Here is an 18,633-nt window from a genome sequence, read left to right as displayed (position 1 = left end):
CAGCAAGTAATGGGATTCTAGAATTAAGTTCATATTTTCATGCACAATGATGTAAATAAATCCCAGATGCTAATATTTACAACTGGCAGCTCACACCACTCGTGCATAAATGAGGAATGTGGCATAGTGGAGAGGAAGTAAACGAGTGTAAATTTCTAGGGGTCCATCTGTACTTAAACCTCCGGTGGATTAGCCACATTAATGCTAGATGTAAAAATGTCAGGAATGGGCTGTATCTTCTTAGCCAACTGTCCAAAATCGTGTCCACTCACTGCTTAAAGCTGTATATTATGGGACAATCTATCCCTAGCCTAGCTAATATATAGAAACAGTTGTGCTGCAGACATTCACCTTAATCGAGTAGTACTGCTACAAAAAAAGAGGGTTAAGGATTATACATGGACTAGGCTATAAAGATTCTTGCTGTGATGTTTTCAGACAACAAAAATACTTCACCATATACTCTTTGTATCTTTATAAATTCATTACTTTTTTTGTCTCACAGAAAACTGGAGTAATTAACTGTAGTGATATGCATGACCACAACACCAGGTCCAAAGAAAATTACTACCGACGAACCAGTATGGTACTCTATATATACTAGATCATTGAACAACTCTGAATCACATAACCAGCTATTTCTGAGGAGTTTTCTGTCGTGAAATGCTGTTATAGATCCTTAGTTCCCAGAAAATAACTCTGTTGACCCAGTATTGGTTTCTCAGATCTTTGCAGTGTTGATTTATTTATGACACATGAAATATGAGGTCTTATCATTTGTGCAAGATATAATCAACATCTTACCCTTTGCCTGTAGTCTGTGTTGTTTCTTCTGTCAGTAGGATTGGTGTTAAATTTTGCTTTTACTTCAATGGGAGTTCAAACTGGTCTGTAATATTACATTCTAAAATAGTGTAATATTTCACTGTCGTGGTTCATTTGATAAAGCTTAATCACATTCATTTCACAATTTCTGGTTACGTTAATGTCAGTACATTGCTTCTTTGCCAATGCCCTTTAGGGAAAATTTCTCTATTAGCTTTTCTTTGATTTCTAAATTGTTGTGCTGATGACTAAAAGAAATTAGTATATCATTTACACACACACACACACACACACACACACACCCACACACACACACACACACAAACGAAGGAATAACATTATTGATTTGCCTATAGAATTGTGAGGTTCATTCAAATGAAACATCTACCTTTGCCATACACATAAGGTGGCACCACGTAACTGTGGATTTTGTGGTGCTATCTATTGGTAGAGAGACTGACGCGTGCGCACCGAAGATGTTGCATAGTGCCCAGTGTAGTTTCACATCGAAGAGAAGGTGGTCACACAAGTTATTGTCCACTACAGAACATGCAGGCGAGTAAGCAGGAACAGTGAGGAGTGATTGGATTTTTGGCGGCGAAGGGAGTTGGATGCCATGAAATGTATTGACAGATTAAGGCTGTGTACGGTTAGTACAGACTCGGTCATTTAAGTGTTGTGAAATGGCGTAATTCCTGGAGGGGCGCGAATCACTGGAAGACGATGCTTGTCCTGAACAGGCTCATTGTGTCATCACCCAGAAATCGTTGCGGAAGTGAATGCTTTAGTCTTGGACAACTTCAGAATCACCATGGACGAGATCCATCTGTTATTGGGTATTAGTGTGGGCACTGCCCACGCCATAATGCATCAGAGGAAGCGGCAGAAACCTGTGACTTCACGACCTCCAAAGAAATCAATGGCCGGGACACCAGTTCTGGCAAGGTCGTGCTGTCCTCCTTTTTTGACCACAATGGTCCACTGCTCGTTGAGTTCCTGGAATGGGGAACCACCATCAATGCCTAGTGTTATCAAGCCACTTTACAAAACCTTAGACAACCCATCAAGTCGAAATGTCGAGGCGTGTTGTCCAGTGGCGTTATCCTCCTGCATGATGATGCCCGCCCACACATGGCCAATGCAGTGAAGACGACATTGCAGTAGTTTTGGTGGGAAATGCTGGAACATCCATCGTACAGTCCCACCCTTTCACTGTATGACTTTCATGTGTTTGGACATCTGAAACAAGGTATTTGTGGACATCGATTTGCAACGGACGACAAAGTGTGTGACTGGGTCCAGGTCTGGATCCGGCAGCAGCCTATTAGCTTCTTCAAGGATGGAATCGACCAGCTAATGTTGCAATGGGATAAATGTGCCAACAGTTTTGGCAACTATTTTTGAGTATGTGTACTGTGCATAACTACATTTTTAATTTAATAAAATCATTACTGTTACTTTATACTAGTGACGGGGCTTCATTTGAATGCCCCTTACACATGTACAGGAATAAAATCTTTACTTCCGAATCATATTTCCACTAGTATATTATACATTAGATTTAATTGTGCTTGAAACTATACAGAAACTTACGTAACAAACATATTTGGGTGCATTCTGATTACATCTCTGGTTGTGGCACACAAATTATGATGTCAACATCCCACTGCAAAAATGCACTTACTGCGTCACCTGACCCATTTCTGGATTATATTTAGCAGTCAGATAGGTAATAAACTGATGTGTATTTCACAACTGGTTAGTAGAATTCATCATTGATGGTACCTTTCTTTGAACATTTCCTTCAACCCCTAACTTGCCTTGTAGGGAGTTATCTTTCCCGTTGGTCAGATTGATTTTCCAATGACCACATTTTATTTTTCATCAGTGAATCGTATTCTTAATACAATGCCTTGTTGCATTGACGATCATTAACAGATAACAACACATCAGCAGGCTGAGAATCGTTTTGACATGGAACTGAACAAAATAAATTCAGGTCATCATCCTATTTCTGTCCATACTGAACAGCCACTGTCTTGGCCATAAGATATAATCTCATATGGTTAATATCTGTTGATATTCTGTCCTCAGTTATGTAGGTATCATCCCAGCGTCATTAGCTGATTTGTATTCACCATTTCATTTATTTATTTATTTTCTGTCCATATAACAAAAAGTTTTCGGACATTGTAAGGAAAATTTAGGTTACTTTACACACATACAGCAAAATATTTACATTCTTTCATAACAACATATGGATCACACAGGTCTGTACACATTATTTTTCAAAAGGGCACTAAAAGTAGATTCCTCTATAGTGTAACACAATTTAGCTTATATTTACAGTAGTACAGTACACACAATACCGTGTATAATTACATTCTTTCATACCTCTGGTAGATCGGAGACATTGTCTATATACACTGTTTTCCAAGATGGCACTACAACTTAAAGCCCTCTATGGAGTAACAACACTTCTCTATTAATAATTGCTTCAGTCTACCCTTTAGCATATTTGGATTTACTTTCTTGAGTTCACAGGGTAGTGCATTGTAGAAAATTGGTCCCATTCTGTGTGGGCTGTGGTCCATTGCCTTTTTGTTGGTCACAATTCTATGAAAATTTTTCCTTGCCCGTGTATCATAGTTGTGTAAATTATTGTTTCTCATATTAAATTCAGGATTTTGTTTCACGAACATGACTGTGTGCAGCATATACCTGGAGTACACCGTAAGAATTTTGTATTTTCTAAAGATGTCTCTACAAGGCTCTCTTCTCTACCTTGGCTACTATTCTTACTGCCTTTTTTTGTAATCTAAAAAAGTCTATCTATATGAACTGCTGATGCCCCACCCCATATCTCAGTACCATACTGAAGGTGCAGATGAATTAACCTGAAATATATTTGCCTTAAAGTATCATAGTCCAAGAAGGCTGAGACCTGTTTCAGTAGATGCACATTTCTACTGATTTTCTTGCAAATAATATCTACATGTTCTTTCCATGATAAGTGTTCATCAACAACGATGCCCAAAAATTTGTGAATTTGCATATGCAAGACTCAATGGGGATGTAAATACAGTATCAGTTATGGCAGCATTATAACTGTGGATGAACTACATTATTATTGTTTTGTCTTTATTTACAAGAAACTTGTTTGCTGTAAGGTGTGCAGACAGAGTATTGAAACTGATCTTGGTACTGTTAGCTGCAGACTGCATATCACTGTCACAGCTGATGAAGGATATGTCATTGGCATAGCTTACAACCATGCAATTTTGGGGTTCAAATGAGTTATTTACATATACAAGGAACAGAAAAGGCCCTAGTATGCTTCCTTGAGGCACGCCACATTGAAGTGTCCTGAAGATTGAATTGGTTGTTAGGAGCTGCTCATTATTTGGTAAGTTAGCTGTACACACTGTTTTCTGTCTTTCAGATAGGAGGTAAGTAGTTTCAAGGCTAGTTTTCTCAACTCGTACTCTTCTAGCTTACACAGAAGAATCCTCCCTGCGGGTTCGGGGGTTAGAATAGGCCCGCGGTATTCCTGCCTGTCGTAAGAGGCGACTAAAAGGAGTCTCAAACTTTTCGGCCTTATATGATGGTCCCCTGTTGGGTTTGACCTCCATCTCTCAAAATTTCCCGAAGAGCGAGCCGATTAGGGAAGGGCACCTTACTTGGTGCATTGTGTCCATCTTGCGATCAGACCTTTCGCCGGCTTATACACCGTTGAACTGCAGTCCTGTCCGCTCTCCATCTCTTGGGCATGACTCTTTTTCTGCGTGCAGATAACACCTTGAACTGTGCAGTGCCTCTTTCTGCACCGATGGCGACCATGGACCACATGTTACCTAACATCCAGCACGGTAGCCAGTCCGTTGTGGTGGGACCGCCATGTACCCTGTTGGTTGTAGCCCGCTGACAACACAGGGATCGCTCTACTGATGCCTGCGCCGTTAACTCCCCGCGTATGCCAAGGAGTAGATGCCTATCCTCCTGGGGTATCGGGACTCCCGGCAACGGCCATCCTGCCAGGTGGCTCTTGCCGTGGCTGGGTGGCGCCCGTGGGGAGGGCCCTTGGTCGGAGTAGGTGGCATCAGGGCGGATGACCTGCAATGAAGCGTGCTACATCGTCTCTCGCTGGTTGCCAGCCGCCAGCAGTCTCTAAGCGTTCTCGGGCTCAGTTTAATGCTCAGAAGTACGATTCGAAAACGTTCCCCTCCCTGGCCACACCGTGGGAGGAGCGTAAGTCTCAGGATCGCAGTAGCAGTTATTCGCCCTGCTTCTTAGTTTGTACGAGGGTTGATGGGGAGTCTTTTCTCTCCACAAAGCCTCAGTTCTTCGTCGAGCGTTTAGAGGACAAGTTTGGGGAGGTGGAGGGCTTGTCAAAAATGCGCTCTGGGTCAGTCCTGATACAAACGGCATCCTCTGCCCAGTCACGATGATTACTCGCTTGTGACAAGTTGGGGGATGTTACCGTTACGATCACACCCCATAAGAGTTTAAATATGGTCCAGGGAGTTATTTACCATAGGGATTTTCTTTTGCAGTCTGATGAAGAGCTGCGCGCCAATTTAGAGCACCGAGGTGTACATTTCGTCCGGCGCGTTCCTCGGGGTCCGAAGGAAAATCAGATTGCTACCGGTGCCTTCATCTTGGCCTTCGAAGGGGATACATTACCGGAAAAAGTCAAGGTGATGGTCTACCGATGTGACGTTAAGCCCTATATCCCTCCCCCGACGTGGTGCTTTAAGTGCTGGAAGTTCGGCCATATGTCTTCTCGCTGCACTTCCAGCCTCACATGTCGAGATTGCGGATGCCCATCACATCCCGATACTCCATGTGCCCCGCCTCCCATCTGTGTCAAATGCGGGGAGCACCATTCACCTTGCTCGCCAGACTGCCGAATTTTCCAGAAAGAGTGTAAAATCATGGAATACAAGACCCTGGACCGACTAACCTATACTGAGGCCAAGAGGAAATATGACCGACTCCATCCTGTGAGAATGACATCTTCCTATGCTACTGCTACAACACCTGTGCTAGCCCCGTCTGTTTCTCCAATTGTGGCCGGATCGACGAGTAGTAAAACTCCTCCTGCCCCCTCGCCAGTGGGGGGGCTCTACCCACCTGGTTGCTCCTGCGCCATCTACCTCAGGAGCAACACCGTCCCACCCATCGGGGATGTCCGTCCCCACTTCTAAGCCGGAGAAGTGTCCAACTTCTTCGGCTTCTCACACTCGCAATGGGTCCCTTGGGTCCCTCCCTTCCCAGGTTTCCGCCAGCGAGAAGCCTGACGACCAACAATGGCGTAAGTGCCCGCAATTAGCTGGTCGTAGGGCTTCACGATCCTCCTCCGTCCCGGAGACTGAATCGGTGAAGCCCTCCCAGCCGGTGCGACCCAAGGAACGGCGTGAGAAACACAAGAAGAGCTCTCAGCCCAAGGAACTCGCGGTGGTAACCATCCCACCGCAACCTTCCAGCTCTGCGTCTGAGGATGCGGTGGAGATTCTGGCGTCCGATGAGGACCTCGATCTCGCTGGTCCATCAAACGTCATGGAAAGCACTATCACAGGTGCTAAATCGGAGGCAGCAGGTGACCCAGCGGCGTAATCTCCCTTCCCAGTCCCGTCAAGCCTTTCTTCAGCCATGGACAACACCATCCTCCAGTGGAACTGCAGCGGTTTCTTCCACCATCTAGCTGAGCTCCGCCAACTTATCAGCCTTCACCCTTTCCTCTGCATTGCTCTGCAGGAAACTAGGTTTCCGGCAATGCGAACCCCCGCCCTCCGTGGCTATCGAGCTTATTATAAGAACCGGGCAGCTTATGAAAGGGTGTCTGGTGGCGTCTGCATCTATGTCCTGAACTCTCTTCACAGCGAGTCTGTACCTCTCCACACACTTTTAGAGGCTGTCGTTGTTCGGGTGTGGACGCCACAGGCTGTTACCGTCTGCAGTCTTTACCTTCCACCGGATGGCGATGTCGCGCAGCATGTCCTGGCTGCTCTGATAGCTGAATTGCCTCCACCTTTCCTGTTACTGGGCGACCTTAACGCCCATAACCATCTGTGGGGTGGGTCAGTGGCAACAGGTCGAGGCGCCATCGTTGAGCATTTATTGGCGCAGCTCGATCTCTCGATCTTAAATGATGGTGCCTTCACACACTTCAGTGTGGCGCATGGCACGTACTCCGCCATTCACCTTTCCATCTGCAGCCCTAGCCTCTTACTGTCTGTCCAATGGAGAGTGCATGACGACCTGTGTGGTAGTGACCACTTTCCGATCTTTCTGTCACTGCCACAGCGTCGGTCTTCTGGGCGCCCTAGCAGATGTGCTATGAATAAGGCTGACTGGGACTTGTTCTCCTCCACTGCCGCTATTGAGCCTCTCTCTAACGATGCCATTGATGCAGTGGTTCAATCGGTCGCCACCGGCATAGTTACTGCCGCCGAATCTGCCATTCCCCGTTCTTCTGGGTCCCTTCGGCGGCGGACTGTGCCTTGGTGGTCGCCTAAGATCGCTGAAGCGAGTAAAGCTCACCGGCGGGCACTCCAGCGTCACAAGCGACATCCCTCAGTCGACCACCTTATCGCCTTCAAACGGCTGCGTGCGCGAGCCCGCTGCATTATCCGCCAACGCAAGCAGGAGTGCTGGGAGCGGTATGTGTCCACCATTGGTCTCCATGTCACTCCATCGCAGGTCTGGGCCAAGATTCGCCACCTCTATGGCTATCGGACCCCTGTCAGTGTCCCTGCGCTCTCACTGAATGGAGCAGTTTGTACTGACTCCTACGTCATTGCAAACCGCTTGGCAGAGCACTTTGCTATGAATTCCGCTTCTGCCAACTACCCCTTGGGCTTCTGCTCCATTAAGGAGCGGATAGAACGTCGGAGACTTTCTTTTCGCACTCACCATCCTGAATTGTACAATGTTCCATTCAGTGAGTGGGAATTTCGAAGTCCCCTCGCCGCTTGTCCTGATACCTCTCCTGGGCCAGATAGCATCCACTCTCAGATGCTGAAACACCTTTCAGTGGACTGCCAGCGACGCCCCCTCGATCTTTACAACCGCATTTGGGTCGAGGGTGAGTTTCCGTCGCAATGGCGGGAAAGTCTTGTTGTTCCCATTCTGAAACCAGGGAAGAACCCTTTGGAGGTGGACAGCTACCGTCCCATTAGCCTCACCAACGTTCTTTGCAAGTTGCTTGAACTGATGGTGAGCCGGCGCTTGAATTGAGTACTGGAGTCTCGAGGCCTTCTGGCTCCGTCTCAGGGTGGGTTCCGTAAAGGCCGCTCCGCCGCCGACAATCTGGTGAGCCTGGAGTCGGCCATCCGTACTGCCTTTGCCCACCGTCAGCATCTGGTTGCCGTCTTTTTCGATATGCGGAAGGCGTATGATACGACATGGCGTCATCACATCCTTTCTACGCTTCATGGATGGGGTCTTCGGGGCCCTCTGCTCTATATTCGCAATTTTCTGTTGTATCATACCTTCCGCATGCAAGTCGCGGCCTCATATAGTTCCTCCCAAGTCCAGGAGAATGGTGTGCCACAGGGTTCTGTTCTCAGTGTGTGTCTGTTTTTAATAGCTATTAACGGGCTCGCTGCGGCTGTGGGGAAATACTGTCTCCACTTCCCTGTGTGCTGACGACTTCTGCCTTTACTACAGCTCTATTGGCATTGCAGCTGCTGAACGTCAGCTACAGGGCGCAGTCCGCAAGGCGCAGTCTTGGGCTGTAGCGCATGGTTTTCCGTTTTCCGCAGCCAAGACCTGCGTTATGCATTTCTGCCGGCGACGCACTGTTCACCCGGAGCCGCGGCTTTATCTTGACGGCGAGCTTCTTAAAGTGGTGGAGTCACGTAGGTTTTTGATGCCCGGTTGACTTGGCTGCCTCATATTCGGCAGCTTAAACAGGCGTGTTGGCGGCACCTAAATGCTATGCGATGCCTGAGCCACACCAGGTGGGGCGCCGACCGATCTACTCTCCTACGGCTTTACCAGGCTTTAATCCAGTCCCGTCTGGACTACGGGAGTCTGGCTTATGGCTCAGCATCCCCATCTGCGTTGCGGGTGCTGGACCCAATCTTCCACAGCGGGATACGCCTTGCCACTGGTGCCTTCCGAACCAGCCCTGTGGACAGCATACTTGTGGAGGCAGGTGTCCCTCCACTGCGGTTACGACGCCAACAATTACTGGCTGCTTATGCTGCCCATGTTTTTAGCTTGCCCGGGCATCCAAATTATCGTGTCCTCTTCCCGCAGTCAGTCGTTCATCTGCCAGAACGTCGGCCCCGGTTGGGTTGTCCGACCGCCGTACGTGTCAAACAGCTTCTTTCCTGGCTTGTGTGTTTCCCTGTTCCACCTCCTTTCCGGGCCACTCTGCATACACCCCCGTGGTGTGTGCCTCGCCCTTGCCTTCGGCTCGACTTGGCACATGGCCCAAAGGACTAAGTCCCTTCGGAGGCCTTCCGACGCCGCTTTTATTCCATCCTGGCCACGTATCAGGGCTCTGGCGTTGTCTACACCGACGGTTCGATGGTTGCTGGTCTAGTCGGTTATGCACTAACTCTAGGGGACCATTCTGAACAACGTTCGTTGCCGGCTGGCTGCAGTGTTTACACTGCTGAGCTGGTCGCCATCTTTCGTGCCCTAGAGTATATCTGCTCCTGCTCAGGTGAGTCCTTCGTTATCTGTAGTGATTCCCTGAGCGGTTTACGAGCTCTCGACCAGTGTTTCCCTCGTACTCGTCTGGTGATGGCTATCCAGGAGTCCCTGCATACTCTCGCCCGTAGGGGCAGGTCTGTGGTCTTTGTTTGGACCCCAGGCCATGTTGGTATACCCGGCAATGAAACTGTTGACCACCTGGCGAAAGAGGCCACCAGTGCGCCATCTCTGGAGATTGGCTTCCTGGCAGCTGATTTGCGGGCAGTCTTACGCCGCAAAGTTATCTCGTTTTGGGATGCTGAATGGCACGGTCTGACCACCCCTAACAAACTCCGTTCCGTCAAGGACACGACGACTGTGTGGCGGTCATCCATGCGAGCCAACCGCAGGGACTCAGTCGTCCTTTGTCGGCTCCGCATTGGCCACACCCGACTCACGCACAGTTATTTACTGTGTCGTGAGTATCCCCCTCTTTGTCGTTGTGGAGCGTCCTTGACGATGGTCCATATTCTGTCGGAGTGCACCCTTTTAACCGTGCTCAGGCAGACTTTTGAAATGCCTGACACGCTCTCTGCTCTTTTATCAGATGACTCTGCCATGTTGGATTTGGTTTTGTGTTTTATTCGGGCAGGGGGTTTTTATCCTTTAATCTGAGTTTTTTTAGTGTTGATTCTGGCTTTTAGCCTCTGATTTTAAACTGAGTTTTTAAAGTGTTCTTGGTGGTTGGCTTTTCCTCTTTTTCTCTACGGTCGGCCAACCACCGTCACACTGTGTGTTTTAATTTGTTTTGTCTGGTCTCTGTCAGAGTATTTCATCTCCTGTTTCGTCTGCTGTCTTTCCTGTTGTTCGTTTTTTATTCTCTTCGAGTGGTTTTAGTTTTTATGGAACAAGGGACCGATGACCCTTTAATCCCACAAACCAACCAACCAACCTACACAGAAGAATGGTATGATTCACAGTATCAAAGGCTTTACTCATATCTAGGAAAGTGCCTATTACCTTGTCACTTTTGCTCAGCTTATTTAATATTTCATGTATAAAAGATGCTACTGCTGTTGTAGTAGATCTCCCTTTTCTAAATGCATGTTGTAGGTTGTTTGCTGAAATATGATTCAACTTGATTTAGTATTACTCTCTCTAACAATTTGCCTAGTTCTGAGGTTAATGATATTGGCCTATAGTTTTTAGTGTCAGTTTTTAATCTCTTTTTATGAACTGGTATAATTTCAGTAATTTTCAAAAGGTCAGGGAATACTCCATTTCTGAGGGAGGTATTTATCGAGTAAGTCAAGGGTTTCACTAATTCGTCGCTGCATTTCTTTAGCAGTTTAGGTGAAATGTCATCCCAGCCAGAAGACATTTTTGGTCAAAGTGCTGATATGATTGCTAAGGCTACCCTCTCAGTAATGCCGGTGATATAAAAGGACTGGCTAGATTTTCCAATACTAAAATTTTGTGGCTTGACGTGAACTTTATTTGTACCAACTGTACTGAACTTTTGTATAAATTTCTCGCACCCTTCTTTTGGGTCATTTATATCTTCATCATTTTCTTTTAATGTTATGTTGCTTTGTTCATAGGAATTCTGTTTCCCACTTTCTTTATGCATTATTTTCCAGGCAGTTTTACTGATACAGCTAGAGTTCCTTATTTCAGAGGTACATTTCTTTGCTTTTAGGTTAGTCAAGGACTCTCTGTATGTTTCTCTGAGCAGTTTACATTTTGTTGAGAAATATTGTAGCTAGTATCTCTAAAAAGTATATAGCAATCTTTCATTTTCTCCCTCAGTTCAATAATTGCAGAAGGGAGATTCTCGGCTTTATGGTTTACAGCTTTTACTTTTTTAACCAAAAGACAGGTTTCATTCGAAGTGTTACTGAAAAACTTACAGAAATATTTCCATTTTTCATTCACTTCAGTTGCATTGTACACTGGTTCCCATTTTTCATTCCCTAGTGCCATCTTAAGTTTAGAATAATTAAATTTTCTATTATATATAACTGTATCACTTTGTTACACCTATGTTCTCTACATCAATTTCCATAGTAAGGGCTCTGTGATCACAAATGTAGTTTCCTAAGGTGTTTACATTTACTTTCTCTTTTCCTACATTTGTGAGAACATGGTCAATACATGTCTTTGTATTTGCAGTGACTCTTGTAGGTTCTAAGTTAATTTGTTTAAAGTTATAACACTGTAATACATCCATATAGTGCAAATAGTTAACACTATTATTTAATGAGTTATGTTGATGTCTCCAACAAGCAACAAGTGTTTTTTATACACTGTTGTCCCCTCCAGCAAGTCCTCTAGACAATTTAGAAACTCTTCTGTGTTACTTCCAGGTGACCTATACAGTGCTGCTAGAGTAAGGCTGTTGTTTCCATACTTCAGGTTTACTGCTGCAACCTCAAATACTATTCAGTACTCAGATCATCTATCCTTTTAACTTTTTCACATTTTACATCATTTATACTATAAATGCCTACCCCACCACTTTTGTGTTTCTTTCTGCAGTACAAGTTTATAAGGTTGTAATTTTTTAGCCTGTAACCATATGCTTCCTCTTCCTTGCATCCCAATTCACTCGCTAGGAAGAGTGTGGCTTAGTTTCATTTAGGTAAACACTCAGCTGCTCTGTTTTATTAGTTACATACTGGACATTCTGATATGCAAGGATTAATTCATTTTGCTTTCCTCTAAAAAAAAAACACCATTGTCTACTTTGTGACTGAGAATTCTGTTTAAATCGTCTTTTTCTTTGATAATTTTCCATATTTTGTCACAATTTTTTGCCTTCAAAATTTAGGTGCATAACATGTCTGGTACGTAGGCTTCTTTTCAGTTTGCCTATGTCTAATATTTTACATTTGCCAAAACGAGCACATGTTTGTTTCATTTTAATGTTTGTTTTTCAAATAAACTTATTTACACAAGAATTGTACATGAGATCATACCTGTGAGGCAGCATTGTAATAATGGTGTTTTGTGATTTATTTGCTTCTTGGAAGTTTTCCAGGCTTGCTAGGCAATCTCATTCTTCATTTCTTACGATATCATTGGCACCAGCTATACATACTACATATTCATTCTCTTCTTTCTTGTTTCCCTGCAGGTTGACATCAACAACAGATTTTGTACTTGCACCTGGTTTCACTATTCCTATTGCTTTGGATATATTTGTAATTGTCCTGTAAAACACTCGCCAAATTTCTGACTTGGCTGTCTGTTAATAAGAGAACGTTGTACCTTTTTTTCAATGGTCTGACGATCATATTTTTTACCATTCTTTTGTATGCTTCTCCACTGCATAGTTTACGAAATTTGTTTTCGCCACATTTCACACTCACATTATCACTATTGGTTTCTGGTAAGAGCTGAGGCGCAGGTAGGTCAAATCTAACGGTTTTGCATGACTTTTCACTTTTTTGCGGTGAAGATTTTTAACATTTTTCCATACACACACTCGAATTTACCTCATGTTTCGATTCAGTCACTTGACTACAGTTTTTGGAATAAAGGATATTAAAATTGTTTTCACACTCGAAACTTGGTTTACTCACTATAGGTGACATTTTTTCGCCTTGTGCTTTACATTTGCCATTCACTGTCTTCCATTCCATTGACTTATAGTTACTAACTTTTGGCTGTACACCCATGCTTCGTTTCAATCTAAGCTCCATATTTTCATGCCTTAGGCTGTCATTTTCTCTTCTTAATCCTAAGATTACTGATTGTAAACTTGAAATACATTCACTATACATTTTAAGTTCATCTTTGCACATCACACAAACAATCTTTTTAACTACATCACTGTAATTTAGTTTAGCAATAACATCATGTACATCTTTACTTACCATCTTGTACCATCACATATTCATGACCATTCAGTATCATATTGACATTTCTCATATTTCCACAGCAAGCTGGAAACAGCAAAGTAGGTACTGGTTGTTTTGTGTGTGTAATTCACCATGTCATATGTCCACATACCATACACCTACATTCTTTGAATGTAAATAAACCTGCGGTGAAAGTTTTTTTCCCTCAGATTTACTCATCTTTTTCTTTAGTATGCAGCAGTGTGACCATTTGTGTTAAAATTCAAACACCCAGACCCCTTATTGCCTTTAGCTGTGTATAGCTTGTGCACTTATTTTCCTGGAAAAGGTCCTTTGCTGGTGAAGAGTGCTGAACACCCTGGGCATTTTATTTATTGTAAAAGCTTTGTTTTTATTAAATCTATTTAAATTATTATTCCTGAGCTTTCTGTTCCCATTGCCATTGGCTTGTACATTTCAGGCAAGCTGGCCAAATTTAATATTTCCTATAATACTTTATGAGCTGTTGACATAATTTTGTTCATATTTTTCAAAACTTCTAGACAATTCTGTAGTGATAAGGGGATGGTTCAGTAATGCCATGTATCATTTTAATAAACAGCTATCATTGAAAACTTACTCCTGTTTCTCTCAAACCTCCTTAGGTTTAGGTGCATGTTGTATATGCACATAATTGATTGGATGTAATAATGAAATTGACTTCTTCCTTAACTTCTTTCTTTGAATTAGTATTGGTACTGCATACAGTCCCAGAGTTCATCAAGCTCTAAATGCTCTTGTACTGAACTTCCAATTCGCATAATTATCAAATTTGCTGAGTTTCTCAATATGGAATTGATTTTGGTTGAAACTTGACATTTTCTTGTGTTAAATACAGGAAGAACAAAGAGCAGCAGACCATGTGCACAACAGCTAAAATTACATTGTCTGCACCAACTCAAAACGCAACAAATCAGTGAATTTTCACTGAGTTTTTAATCACTTGTCGCATTAGTAAGTGCAACTCGTGCTCTGTTAACATGAAGTAAATGTATGTGGTTCTCAACTCAACTTTTTAAGATGATCACAAAAAACATACTCTGAAGAAATAACATACGCATGGCACAACCTCGCAGTCAATGAATATTTATGTAAAGCCCATAATTTTTTGAGAGACTGTGTGAACATGACATTGTTCACTGTGGCATTCTTTTTTCTGAAACTAGAAAATTGTGTACCTTGTGAAATCCACTCTTCTTATCAGCGTGTTACATTTAGTCTTAAATGAAGTTAAATTAAACTGAAATCATCTGTCCCAAAGAGTACGTAAGTAAGAATTTTTTATGATTTATAAACTCTCATCTTAGACCATTGCAACTCTCGTACTAACAGTGTCAGTTACAGTGACATGTTAAATAGGTAAATGCTTCAGTGGGTCAATATGATCTGTTCCCACATACTTTTTATCTACCTTGAGTCACACTCCATGACCTTACAGTACCAGATTATGTATTACCTGTGGATCGAAAAAGATTAAAACACCCCACTTCTGTCAGCTAGGATTCTTACTAAAAATTAATTCAATGCCATTGTTGAATGGAAATGCTGTCAGCAACAAAATTGTTCTCCATAATATGTGAAACTGCTCTGCACCAATGCGAAGCCCCCTGGATTTGACCAACCTTGGGCAATTTGAATCACTCTGAATTCCCTCTATACGGGCCATGGGAGGTGTGCAGACTCTCTCCACAAGTGGGGCAAAGCTTCATCACTGTGTTGTGCCTGTGGTACTGAATGACACAACTGTTCATGTGGTATCAACATGTTCCACACATGCATAGAGAGATCCTTTCAAAATTTTGCTGGTAGTGATGAGTAGTATAATAAAGTACATGAAAGACCTTTATATTCACCTATAGCTATTGTCATTTGTATTGTATTATGCTTTAGAGCTGTAATGTTGATATGTAGTAGTTTAGCAATATTTATTATTTATGTATAGCTATTCTTGCAATTTAGACTTTTAATGTGTGCTATAACAAAATGTGTATATTTTCTGTAAACATAGCCACTCACTATTATTCTAGGTGTTTCTTATAACCTCTTGGTAGCCTGAAATAAGATTTAGAGAGAATTTATGTGTGTATGGTTGAAGATGATAGTTCTTTATATTCATATGCAAAACTGTGCTGCAAATGTAACGTGTTGAAGCACTTGTTCAATTTTTGTAATTCAATTTACTTACAAAGCTCAAATAATTAAAACTGAGTAAAAATTGTTTCTAGATATATAGCCTCTGCTCCCTATCAATATGATTTAGCTGTAAAACTGCATTTGTGTACATATATTTGCAGATTAACAGATATAAAGACTAGAGAAGCAAGAGTCACTGAAGGTAAAGTCCTGTGTAACACACAGTTGTGACCATCATGTTCACAGTTGATATTATTTGACAAAAGGCTAAACATTAACTTGAAACAGTATATGTTAATACATCCATTACTTGCAGAGTTACATTCCCAAAATAGAAGTTGTGTTGTTGTATAGTCTTCCTTTATTTGTTATCAAAGTATAAACATGTAGTTTCAGTGTGATGATTTGAATGTGAATGGAGCAACTAGTGACAGAGATCTGAAGAGTTATGAGCATTATGGAATTTGATACTTAACTACTGCAGTGTGGGTTTACAAAAACATGATGTACCATGTCCACATGTTGCACTTAGCAGGAGTGTGTGCTATTCCATTCTGCTTTGTTTTAACCATTTTATTGACACTCCACATCCACAGTTAAGTGACAAATATTAGACCGTGTGACAACATGGCAACTTCTGTTTTGACAAGTTTAATTTTTGTTAGTATTGCATATATGTGATTTTAAATTTTTAGGAAAATCTTGAGTAGATCTCAGGTATTCAGCAGGGTGGTGGTGTCTAAAAGACGTGATATTTCAGCAAGGCAACTTATTTGCATCTTCAGGTGCTCCTGGTGACTGGGTGCTGCTGGGTGTTGCTGGGTGCTGCTTTTACATCTTCCCCACTCCTCCCACCTCCTCCAGCAAGTGCCTTGTGGAGTGGACCTGATGCCATGGTGGGGGAAGCACTGTGTTAGGTGTCGATTCAGGGGCTTTATTAGCACTATGGCTGGCACTGGATAAGGATCTCTGCTGGCAAGATGACAATGCTTTTTCATCCCCCTCAGCTGCGACAGGAGCAAACCTCTGCATAGACTCCTGCTGTGTCCTGGTCATGCTCCAGCCTGTGTTCCAGGCCTTGCTTACTTGAAAATTGGTGTCCTTATCTATTAGTCTGTTATGCAGTTGGATCTCTTCAGCTTCTTTGACAATGCAATCCTAGGAGGTGTTCGATTGTTGCATCAACTTGGCAGCACCCAGCACGTGTCACCCAGTCATCCAGAATGCCTAAAGATAGTAAAAAGTTGGCTTTCCAAAATATCACACCTTTTAGATGATGGCACCTGGCTGAATACCCTAGAACTATTGAAGATTTTGCTACACAAGAGGACTTGAAATCACAGCTCATGTACTTCTATGGGGAGGTGATAAAAATTAAGAAGCTTGACAAGCTTCGGAACAGGCAGGAGCACCTTTTGGCCCCACTTAGGTTTCTGCTGAGGTGCTGAGAGAACCGAATCATACCACCTTATGTGAAGGTCCTTCATCACATCAGAACTCCAGCCACCAACTGGATCATGAGAAGAGCCAGCCTGTCCCTAGTCAAGGAGAGGATCCAGTACACCCGATGCTGACTCAGCGACACCTCAAGAGAACACTTCCCGTTCCACCTGCAGTTGGTGTTGATGCTCTCCCCTGTCTCATGGGTGTGAATAGATGCAGATAGCTGATCTCAAGCCAAGGCGTGGCAATCAGCCACCTGCAGACAAACTACTAATTCTGAACACGTTACAGCTAAACCACTGCAAGAAGAACCTCGGAGAACTGTCATTAACCAAACAGAGAAAATAATTGACAATATTACCTTTTCTGTATTAGGAAAGGGACTAAATTTCGCACCGGTGTCAATGGCCACACCAATAGCAGAATTTATCAATGTTATGGAACAGGTTGCTCTTGCACTTACTTGGGATGTGCAGAGGAAATGCAATATGAAACATGCTGTACGCTTACCAGGGCAGCTCTGCCAAAGCTGAATGTTTCTTAGGAAGAGAGAAAAGCACTTAAACAAGTGGCTATGAGATGATTCTGAGACAGTTATCCAGCCAGAAGACGAAGGTGCTTCTACCACATCAACACAAACAAAAATTGGATGACCTATTAGAGGACAACACATGCAGGAAAGTTGAGGACAATCCTATCAACTGAATGAAGAGTAAGACCATCAAACTCCTCCATTCTCAGTTGAAAAGACAGCGAAGACACATCAGTCATGAGCATCTGTGTCACCTACACTTTACGGACTACCTAAACTACACAAGCAAGAAATGCCCCTTTGTCCAAGTTAGCATTATTGGCATACCAACATATGAATTAGCGAAACATCTGACAGCGATGCTCAGCTGCCTTGTGGGCAAATGACAGTATCATATACAAAGTTTGATGCATTTCATTCAGCAGCTCCAGAACTTTTGACTTGTTCAAGACCACCTCATGGGAAGCTTTGACATAGTGTCTCTTTTTCACAAGGATCCCACTAAGAGATGCTCTAACCCTCATAGGAAATAGTTTGTGCCAGTACTAACCAAGTGGTTTGAATTTGTGCTTACATCAACCTACCTTCTGTACGATGCAAATTATTACGAACAAACAAATGGAGTAGGGATGGGCTGTCCACTATCACCAATGATGACCAATATGTTCATGGAGGCATTTGCAGAAGAAACTGGAGCTGGCCATCTACAACCCTCATGCTTTTTTCAGTATGTAGATGATACATTTGTAATCTGGCCACAAGGACGATGCACCTACGAGACTCAGCAACACCTGAATTTGCTGCTCCAGTACATCAAATTCATGATGGAGTTAGTGGCAAACCACCAACTTCTATTTGTGGATGTGGTCATCAAATGAAGACCAGATGGCACACTAGAACACAGTGTCTACTGTAAACAGACACATAATGATTTGTAGTTGCATGCTTACAGCTGTAATGTCCCTTCACAATGACAAGAGTCCTAAGCACACTAGTGCAAAGAGCATGCTACATCTCGGGCCATACAAGTCTAGCAGATAAATTGTAGCACTTACAGGCCATGTTCCGTACAAATGCTTACTGTAGTCACCAGATACAATGTGGGTGAAAACCAAAGAAGCCATACCACATCCTCTCAAGATAAAGCAGTTG

The 18,633-nt window shown here is 43.2% G+C and overlaps 1 protein-coding gene across 3 annotated transcripts in view; it reads left to right on the top strand.

The window, feature by feature from the left end:
• Window positions 1–18,633, top strand: part of LOC126328958 (inositol-3-phosphate synthase 1-A) — a 68,343-nt gene that overhangs the window by 20,209 nt on the left and 29,501 nt on the right. The window lies entirely within an intron of this gene.

This window comes from Schistocerca gregaria, chromosome 2, assembly GCF_023897955.1.
Source record: "Schistocerca gregaria isolate iqSchGreg1 chromosome 2, iqSchGreg1.2, whole genome shotgun sequence".
Taxonomy (NCBI): Eukaryota; Metazoa; Arthropoda; class Insecta; order Orthoptera; family Acrididae; genus Schistocerca; species Schistocerca gregaria.
This window is presented reverse-complemented; position numbering and strand designations above follow the sequence as displayed.